The sequence below is a fragment of the Miniopterus natalensis genome, chromosome 2 (assembly GCF_054644295.1).
Source record: "Miniopterus natalensis isolate mMinNat1 chromosome 2, mMinNat1.hap1, whole genome shotgun sequence".
Lineage (NCBI taxonomy): Eukaryota > Metazoa > Chordata > Mammalia > Chiroptera > Miniopteridae > Miniopterus > Miniopterus natalensis.
The window spans coordinates 76399359-76410388 of NC_142082.1; the positions used below are offsets into that span (position 1 = coordinate 76399359).

An 11030-nucleotide genomic window follows, 5' to 3' on the forward strand; every position below is an offset into this window, starting at 1 on the left:
CCTGGCAACAATGAAGTTGGGTAATTTATACATTAAAGCAATTTCTAATGATGCTGAATAAACAGCAGTTTCTAGGTCATTTCTTTTCCCTCCTCCATGAAAGTGTACAACACTTAGGTTATTCCGTGTATTTCCCCTATACCCCAAAGTGTTTGGTTGCCAAAGAAAATCCATCAAGTAATACTACTACTTGCCTTCATGTAGTCTCTAAGTACATACAAAATTAGACATTAACATGAAAATATGAAGGGCTCTCTGGACTGGGAGCAGCTCACCTGCCACAGCCCCTCACCCTCTGAAGATGTATGCCTGTGTCAAGTTTGACCCCCTCCTTGGTCAGGAGCACCTCTCTGCTGCTGAATTGGTCAGTCTGCAGTGGTGCTGGAAATGACCAGAGACACTGACAGATGAGAGCCTCAGCAGCTTGGCAGCCCCACGTCCCCTGACTTCACTTATAGCTGCAGCTTCCAAACCAGGGCCATTTCAAGGGACATTGACACAAGAACCAAGTTCATTGGGGCTGGGGCTGGGGTTGCCACAGTAGGGGTGGCAGGCTATGGGGCTGGAATTAGACTGTGTTTGGGAGCCTCATCATTGGTTATGCCAGGTAAAACTGATCAGGTAATATTATTACTTGCCTTCATGTAGTCTCTCAGTACATACAAAATTAGACATTAACATGAAAATATGAGGGGCTCTCTGGACTGGGAGCAGCTCTCCTGAAGCAACAGCCTTTCTCTTATGCCATTCTGGGCTTTGCCCTCTCAGAGGCCATGGGGCTCTTTTGCCTGACGGTGGTCATCCTGATCCTGTTCTCCATGTGAAGGAGCTGTCTCCGCCTCCCATAGTTCCTTCTCCCCTGTCCTGTCTGCCCTATATGTTCCTTTTCCTTTACGTCCCCAGGCAGCCTGGGGAAAGTAGTTGGCTCAGGGCTTGACAGAGGGAAGACAAATAAACACTGTATTAATAAGAGGGGGAAACGGGAAAATATGAAGGGAAGAAAACATCAAACATCAATGTTAGTTTCACTGACATTTATATATCACACTTCCTGTTTATGACTTCAGAAGTGCAACCATGCAATGCTTCTATTAAAAACAGAATAACTGAGAACACTTTGAGGATTACAATGATAACTTACCCAAAGGGGGGGAAAAACACTAAACTGCTGCCTTTATTTCTGGAATTCTTATCTTTGTTGCATACAAAGTTGAATGTTTCTCAGACATCATTTACTAATAGTGTAGTTAAAAAGAAGCTTGATGGCTTTGTGCCCCTAAAACAAGCAACCAGATATGAGTCTTTGTTCTGAATCTGACTAGTTAATGGAATACGAAAACCAAGCCAAACCACCTCAATACACATGTTTAAGTTAAGGTATACATTTTATGTGTAAAGGTTATGTTTGCAAAAATTTGCTTTTTTCCTCATGTTGAGGTTTCAGTGGACTATTGTTATATATTCATTAACAGTTCTGCCAGAAGGAGGGAAAGGGGAGAGGTGAATGCAACTGTTAAATAAAAGTCCCTTTACTTCACTATTAGTGAGTTTATTTTTTGTGTGACCACTTCAGGATTTGTGTGTGTGTGGTGGGGAGGGGAGAGGAGAGGAGGAAGGGGAAGGAAGAAGGAGAAAGGAAGATGAAGGAGGGGAAGGAAGGAGAAGGAGGAGAAGGAGGAGGGAAGGAGGAGGGGGAGAAAGAGGAGGGAGGAGGGAGAGGAAGGAGGGAGAGCAAGAAGAAGGAAGAGGAGGGGGAGGAAGAGGAGGAAGGAGGAGGGAGGATAGAGAACCTACGTGAGCAATGACTGCTCCCTAGACATCAAAACCCATGTTCTCACTTCCTGGCCTCCCTTGCAGCTAAGGTGTGGGCATGTGACTAAACCATGGGCCCTGGAATAAGAATGGGAGTTATATGCACTACTTTCAGTCCCCCTGCCTAAAAAATTCCCCTTCCAACAGACTGAAATAGAGAGGAACCCCCAGGGAGACCTTGGAATTTGGTACTGAAAGTCTAGGTCCTGAAAGACCTTGGAAACTAAATATTGAATTACTTATTTCAGCAAGAAACAAATTTGAGTCATTATACACTTGGGGATTGATCTGTTATGGCAGTTAGCCTGCCCTAATTAATTCAATACACAACCCTTATATCTGCAGTGCCCCCGTGATGCACAACCACAGGGAACACCATTTACATTATAATGTATGTAAATGGTATTTCCTGAAGCACACTTAAGAGGCTACAAGTATGGCTCTGGCCAGTGTGGTTCAGTTGGTTGGAGCATCAACCTGTATACCGAAAGGTGGCGAGTTTGATTCCTGATCAGGGCCCATACCCAGGTTGCGAGTTCAATCTCTGGTTGGGGCACATGCAGCAGGCAACCAATTGATATTTTTCTTTCTCTCCCTGCCTTACTCTCTAAAATAAAATAAAAATGATAAAGAGGCTACAGGTATGTATACATATAGATAGACATAAATGTTCCCCTCCAAGGAGTTGTGCAATGATGTAGCTCTGTCAAAACTAACTCCAACTTCCCTTTTGGGTTTTATTGCATATGAGCATAAATTTGTGTAAAGGCACTTCCTTTTTGTGTTGGTGGTAACAGATTAAGGTGGAATGGATCATACAATAAGAATCTTAAGGGGAAAATTAGGATCAAATCAGACATCTTTCTTGGATTTGTTCAACTGTGTTAGCTACATACTGTTCTTACAGACTATGACCTTCTGGCATGTATTAGGCGAAAAGAGAGTAACACCCCCCCACACCCTCCAAACTTACTGGTATGAGTAAAAAAAACAATTCTGGGCTTCACTTGTCCTCATCTGTATATGACCTCAAAGATCCCTTCACTAAAATTACATCTATGACTACAAAGATTCTATTCTCCCAAACAAAAACTATTAAATTGAAAATATTTTAACTCACTCAGGATATTTTTTAGAGTAATTTTAAAGCAGTGTGTTACCTCGTTGATTACCCAGTGGGTGGAGAAGTACCAAAGTTAATGTAGAATTGATATTGTTACCATCATAACTAGCTAGTTAATATTAATAATAGGAAGGAAGCAAAGGGAGGGCCAGACATTGTAAGCATGGTCATCTAGGCAGCTTCACCAGGAAGCTGCAACTTCACACTCCCCAGGAACCACCAGTCCATTCCCTGCAAAACACTGGGGGAAGGGAGCCAACAAAATAGAAGATGGGGTCATGTGCAGTGAAGCCAGGGTGACATAGGGAAGGTGCTTGCCTGTCAGTCTAGCCTGGAGAAAAGATAATTGGCTAGGAGGATGGAGCCAATGCAAGCACACAGAATGCTGAAGGGTTCATTGGTTAAGCTCCCAGTTAAAATCCTCAGACAAAGGAATTCTTGCTTGTTCTTGTCCCTCTTGCTTTGCTTCTGCTTCCTTCCACTTGCTTGCTGTGACCCACACTGGCCTAAGAAGTCTCATGGCCATGGCCATGTGGACTGCACATGCAACTGCAGCTGAGAACATAAGCTAAGCTACCCAGATGCTGGACTAGACTATGCTTTAATATGGAGTGAAAACTCTGGGCAGTGGCTTTAATTCTAGCTCTGCTAAAGACAAGATGGGACTTTTTCCATGGTGGAATTGAGGGAGATGGGACTTTGGAAGGGAACTCCCTTAATGTTACATGATCAATAAAGCTTTCCACAATACCTCACCTCCCATGGGGGCCTCAGAAAACTCTTATTCCTGCAGAACCCCAAGAGCTCCACTTCCACCAGTAACAGGTTAAGGACACAGATGGCACCCCACTGATAACAATATCTATTGAAATGATATATCATATTATAAAAAAGTAAAAAACTAAATAGATTATGTGGTTATTCACCAAATTTAGTTGTTCACTGAATTTAGCAGATAAAATCTTAAAATTTTTATTTATTGATTATAAAGAGAGGCAGAGAAAGAAAGAAACATCAATTTATTGTTCCACTTACTTAATGCACTCACTGGTTGATTCTTGTATGTGCCCTGACCCTGGATCGAACCCACAACCTTGGTGTATCGGAATGATGCTCTAACCAACTAAGCTATCCAGCCAGGGCTAAAATCTTAAATTTTACTTCTTTTATATACTTATACTCTAATGTTTCAATGTAATAATACTATAGCAAGTTTAGGATCATGGCAAAATCACCAAAGTCATAATTATTTTTGTTATAGTTAACCAAGTCATATATACATGGCTTAGTGCTAAGTCAAATTTTGGGTATAGTTGACAGAAATGAATCTTTCTGTTTGACTGCTGGTGGGGTTCTGATCTCATGGATTTCAACTTTGGTTAAAACTAAAATATTCATTATCCAGACTAGATGCAGGCATGGAATTGGCTTTCATTCACATTCTTTTGCTGCAAGAGAGCTGCAGAAATGTGGACCTCACTCAGGGTTGATACTATTTTATAAAGGAGAAAGGGCAGGCGCTATAACATTGTACAAAGTGGAGATTTGATTGTTAAGTGAAAGCCGTGTATAAGCTGGAGTAGATAAGAAGGAATCATAGTAACATTTTTTTTCCACAAAAGAACAACAGAAAAGAGAAAGCCTGCAATATTATTTTAAGTACTAGAAGACAAGTGTGGATTGTAAAATATCATTACATAATTGCAAAAATTAGGAAACAATCTTTAAAATGAAGTATGGATAAATAAATTTTGGTATATCCGTATGTTAGAACAATATGAAGATATTAAAAACATGTTTTCAAAGTATCCAATAATATGAGAGAATGGTCATTACAGACTATAAATCCATTATTCCTATCAAACAGGAATCAATCTTATTCTTTCCAACCCTATACTCTTCCACATGCCATTTCCTCCCCAGTCCCAGTATAAATAGGAGCATAAAGGAAGAAATGTTTTAAGAAGATATGCATGGATAGTGAATTTTAAAGCTTAAAGGGATTTCAGAGATCACCTAGTCAAAATCCATCATTTTGCAAAGGAAACTGACACTCTGGAAAATTAAATGTCTCATCTAAGGTCTCAATCCCAGCATTGCCACTTGCTGAAACCTAGGTTTTCTTACTCCCCAAATTTGGAACATTGTACCTTCTACTACAAATGCTACATTTGAGGCTGTGTCAGACCAGATTACAGTAGTCCCCGCTTATCCACAGCAGGTATGTTCCAAGACCCCCAGTGGATGCCTGAAACCTGGAATTCTACTGAACCCTGTACAGGGTGGGGCAAAAGCAGGTTTACAGTTGTGAGTATGCAAAACACAGAGTTTATTCTTGTATTATTATTTATTAATTATTGTATTATTTTCCACACAAACAACTGTAAACCTACTTTGCCCCATCCTTTATATGCTATATTTTTTCCTATACATACATACTTTGTCACTTCAAGGAAGTACCTTACAGCTTCTCTTTGGCACATCCAAATTGCCAAGCATCACTGCTCTTGTACTTGGCTGCAATTAATAAGGAAAATGAGAGTTACTTGAATACAAGCACTGTGATACCACGACAGCTGATCTGAACAGAGATGGCTACTAAATGACTAACAGGCCTATGGCACATACATGTGGATACGCTGGACAAAGGGATGATTCATGTCCTAGGTGGGACAGAGCAGGATGGCATGAGATTTCCTCATGCTACTCAGCACAATGTGCAATTTAAAACTTATGAATTGTTTATTTCTGGAATTTTCCATTTAATATTTTTGGACCATATTTGTTGACCCCTGGTAACTGAAACCTTGGGAAGCAAAACCAGGGATAAAGGAGTACTGAAGGTTAGGCCAAAGAGTAAGAACTTTAGCCTAGTCTCTCCTCTTTTTTGGGAGTAGGCAGTACAGGGCACAAGGGAATGATAATGATCAGTCATAAAATATCTATAGAGATCATCTATACTTTTTCATAATTCTAAATCTTTAACTGTTTTCTTACTCAGTACAACTTTAAAAATTCTTGGGTAAGAACCAAATCATTTCTTGTCTCACATAAATAATACTGAGTAACAGAAATGACTAGATTACAACTTACAACTATTTTATTCGTTTGCTTTTGCCTGTCTCTTCCACTAGAATGTATCTTTCAGGAGGGCAGGTTTATTTCTTTTTTTGTTGACTCCAGGGCCTAGCAAGTGTTTGACCATAAAGGATGTTCAATAAGTATTTCAATAAGTTCAACAGGCAATGATAGCCACTAAAATGCAGTAATCCTTTATTTACTTTGATTAGATTTCTTCTGGAAATTTCCCCAAGTTTGTCATTCCATCACCACTCTGAATAAATTTTAGAATTGGGTAAATCTGCTCTATTCTTCATATGCTCTGCATTTCAGTCTAGCACAAGTGAACTTTTTATAATATTAATTTAAGCACTCTTAAAACTCTTGTGCCAAATTTGCTAAGTTTGGGAATAACCTTGACCAGTAATTTTAATTTTATTTATATTTTTATCCACAGATGAATGTGTATACTTATACCATGAACTAGTGGTATATATGTGATATTAAACTGATGATGAGTTAGGAAGCAACACTGTTAGGTGAGCATGTTTAGAAATAGAAAAAAGAGAGAGGTGGTGATGCCTATTGAAAAATAGAAGCATTAGGCTGAAATAAGTATACATTTAAACCTATATCCTCAAATTAAATGTCTCAAACCTGACAAAAAGAAGTAAATAATATTTTAAAAAGCACATTTTTCCTTACTGGTAAGATAATTAAACAAAAATAAACCAAAACCAAAACACTGAACTTAAATTTAAATAATAATCTCAGTTTTAAAAGGTATTGCACATAAATTTTTCTTCTTAGATTTATTTCCAATATAAAAATGTATAAGAAAATTAAAGGATATTTACTTTTTTTACAGCAAAATTTTGCCAGACGAAGAAGCTTTAGAATGTTGGCCTTATAGACCATTTCTAAGAATTTATCCTAATTTAGGAAATAATCTGATATGTTAAAACAGATTTATTCATCAAAAAGTTCATAGCAACACCACTTATAAAAAGTAAGGAAAATAGCTCAAATGACCACTTAAGGAAACAGTACTCTATACAAGGAACATTATGCAGTCTTGAAAATGTTTTTGCATAGTTTTAAATAACTTGAGGAAACATTTCTGATAAATTGTTATGAAAAAAGGCAGTGTACTCAAGCAAACAATTTAAGCTTCATAAAGCTTAAAAAAACTGCATGAAAATATGTGAACTGCAATAGTCATCTGAATCTAAATAAAGGAATTATTGTTTTCCTGTTGTCATTTTAAAATATTTTCAAAATTTTCTTTACCTCTGTGTACAATTTGTATAATCAAAAAGAGAAATCCATTACTTGTCATAGATATGTGATTATATTCCAATGATGTTTTCAGTGTCATCATGTGAGTATAAATATTGTTGACCAAAAGAAAAATCTGATATTCTTTAAATCCAAGTAATGGAGTTTTTAAAACAAACACTGATACATATCCTATAATTTGTAAAATTATAATAGTTTAGTATAATTTACTAATTATTTTGACATGGTGGGCTCTCCCTATATTTGTTCATGGTTGATGATGGAGATACCTCAAGTCATTTACCAAGTTCCTTGAATCTGTCAGTTTATAAGTCTCCCAACAAAAGTTTAATGATATGGTATGATATCAAAAAGCTGTCCATAAAATTGCCATTAGTTTGTGTGGTGCACTTTTGCAAACTACTCTTTTGTACATCAAAAAGAATAGTCTCTTAAGTGCTAATTTTTTACTAACACAAAAGAGAGAGAAATTTGTTCTTACCTTGTTTATTTTAGCCATCTGAGAGCTCCAGGTTAATATTCTGTGATCTGATATCACCAACAAAAAAAGTTTCTTGGGGAAATAACTGGCAACAATACTTACCTTGTAGGGTTGTTATAAGTTTTCGAGATCATATATGCAAAGTACCTAGCACAGTAAATGGTGGCTATTATAATAACATATAATATTACTATGATTTCTTATCTATTATATTCCTACATATAGGGTGAATTAAATAATACAAAGTACAGTCTATTTAAAAACATTTTTCTAAACTTTCAGATAAAGATAGGGAGTGAAGGAAGACCACAAAATCTTCCTACTCAAACACTTTACAAGATGAGCAAAACAAAGAACAGTAAAAATTCTTTTAACAGCATTACTAGAAGTAGCCAGAAAATATCCACAACCTAAACCAATGAAGGCCAAAGTAATATTGTTATTTCAAAACAAATAAATTTGGGACAGCAAGAAATGAAATAGACATGGCTGGAAATTGAATTCTCACCAAAAGAAAAAAACTGGTAATTCCAGCACATTCCCCTAGTCGACTCATTCTTCTATCCTCCAAGACAATTATGACTTCTCTCTCTCTGGAATCTCCCGCATCTCCCTGCTCCTCACTCCAAATTCTTGTTTCATTGATAAATAGAAGCTGTCACAAGAGAAACTTATGTTTCTCATGCTATATCAACCAACCTGCTTCATCTCTACTCACATATACTCTCTCTTCCTTTATAAAGGATCTACTATCCCTGCTCTTATCTAAGGAAAGCCCCTTGACTTGTGTCCCAGATCCCATCTTGTTTTGCATAGTCAAGGATTATATTCCTGTGATTATCCTCTCCATTTACTGCATCCTCAATTTCTCCCTCTCTACTGGATTATTCCAATCAGTAAACATACTGTAATATTTCCCATCCTAAAAATAGCATCACCCTAAGACCCCAGATCCCCCTCCACTTACACGGTGAGTAGGAGTCCATTTTTCTGCTCCCCTATATAACAAAACTTTTCAAAGACTGTGTATACTTGCAGTCTCCACTTCCTCACTTTACATGTCTCTTCATTCTATTCCTATTAGGATTACTGTCTCCGCAGCTCCCCTAATCTGCCCCTGTTGAGATCATGATTACCTTCCTGCCGGGTCCTTTTACTGTTCCCAAACATTTGGGGACCCCATGCATATTCCTCATTCTTTTTCTTTTTCCCCATCAACATTCATTTCCCCCTAGGTTATCTCATCCAATTTTCTGTTATATTGTCTATGTTCTCAGGAATCCTAAAATTTGTATTCTCTCTCTCTGTCGAGTTGCGAACTCATATCCAACCTTCTACCCAGGAACTCCAGATGCCTAATAAGGACACCAAAGTTAGCACATTCAAAACAAATCTCTTAATTTTCTTCTCCAGTTCAATTTATGTCTCTTCCACATCAGTAAATGGCATTATTTTCATCTATTCGCTCAAGGCAAAAACCTAGAAATCACCCTTAATCCCTCTTTGTGCCAGTTATTAAGCTGTTGTCTCTTAGCAATAAACCCTTCCATACTCTGCTTTGTGATGCTGGGACTGGGACTTTACAAACTAAACTACATATCTACTTTGCCTGTTGAATCCCTGCTACAGTCTTTCAATAGGGGCATTAGAGAAAGACTAATGGTCAAGAAGAGAGCCCAGCCAGTGTTGCTTAGTGGTTGCGTATTGACCCATGAACCAAGAGGTCATCAGTTCCATTCCCAGTCAGGGCATATGCCTAGGTTGCCAGCTCGATCCCCAGTAAGAGGCGTGCAGGAGGCAACCAATCAATGTTTCAATCTCACATTGATGTTTCTCTATCTCTTTCCCTTCCTCTCTCTCAATAAAAAATCAATAAAAACATATTTAGAAAAAAAGAGTCAAGACAAGAGAATAAGAACTTGCTCCTTGGTTTTCTGCACCTGTCAGCATTGCCTCAGTTAAGGTCCTTTGTCCTGATAGCAGCAGTTAGCTCCAAATTTCAACTATTTTCTACTCTCCTGTAACCAGCCCCTACATATCCTTGCAGAGATACCACCAGCAAATGGGCAACACTCCCTCCTCTGAGGTCAGGGTTCCAGCTCTGCTGAGTCTTTCCTCATAGCTTCTGGGTTCTAGTAACTTCAGGTCTTCCCTGTGTTTATCCAGTGCCAGGGGTAATGGATTGTTCCTAGAGTTACTCTATTATCTCAGTACTCCCTTTTTCAGTTCTACAACACCTATTTGACCAATTATTTATATAGTAGTCCCCCCTTATCCACAGTTTTACATTCTATGACTTCAGTTACCCACGGTCAACTGCAGCCTGAAAATATTAAATGGAAAATTCCAGAAATAAACAATAAATTTAAAAATGCAAGCCATTCTGAGTAGGGTGATGAGATCTCTCTCTATCCTGCTCCATCCTGCTCAGCACATGAGCCATCCCTTTGTCCAGCAAACCCACTCTGTGCACACTCCCTCCGGTGAGCTATCTAACAGCCCTCTCAGTGACCAGATCAACTGTTGGGGTGGAAGTGCTTGTATTCAAGTAACTCTTGTAATAGCCTAATACTTCATCACAATGTCTTCGTCACATCTACCTCATCACATAGGCATTTATCATCTCACATCATCACAAGAAGGGGCAGTAACAGTACAATGAGATATTTTGAGAGACCACATTTACATAACTTATTACAGTATATTGTTAAGTTGTTCTACTTTATTATTAGTTATTGTGTTTAATCTCTTACTGTGCCTAATTTATAAACTAAACTTTATCATAGGTAAGTATATGAAGAAACAGTATACATAGGGTTCGGGATTATCTATGATTTCGGGGTAATTTGGGGGGCACCAACTGGGGTTAAGTGAAACATTGGTCAGCTGCCTCCTGCACCCCCACTGATAATGAGGGACTACTATATTCAGTTCACTGCTGTTGAAATACTTAGTGGCAGCAAGAGTGACTCCTCTAAAGCACTCACCATGTCCCTGCTTCTCATCACACTTAGAACAAAATTCAAACCCTTCATACTGGATATTAAGTTTGTTTATTTCTTCCTCACCCATCCTAACTAAAATGTTCATAGCTTCATAAAAGCATGTATGTGATCTTATTTACTGCTGGCACTTTGTAAATTCCAGCTGACAAATGAATTTAATAAATGAATTGAAGTGAATACAGTAGCAAACTAGACCAAAGTAAATGCAAAGAAGATAATATGCAAGTGAGACAAAGACAACATATTGTAG

At 38.1% G+C, this 11030-nt stretch overlaps 1 pseudogene; it reads left to right on the forward strand.

The window, feature by feature from the left end:
• The first annotated feature begins 301 nt into the window (after nt 1-301).
• Nucleotides 302-832, forward strand: LOC148093715 (ATP synthase F(0) complex subunit C2, mitochondrial pseudogene; annotated as a pseudogene).
• The last annotated feature ends 10198 nt before the right edge of the window (nt 833-11030 follow it).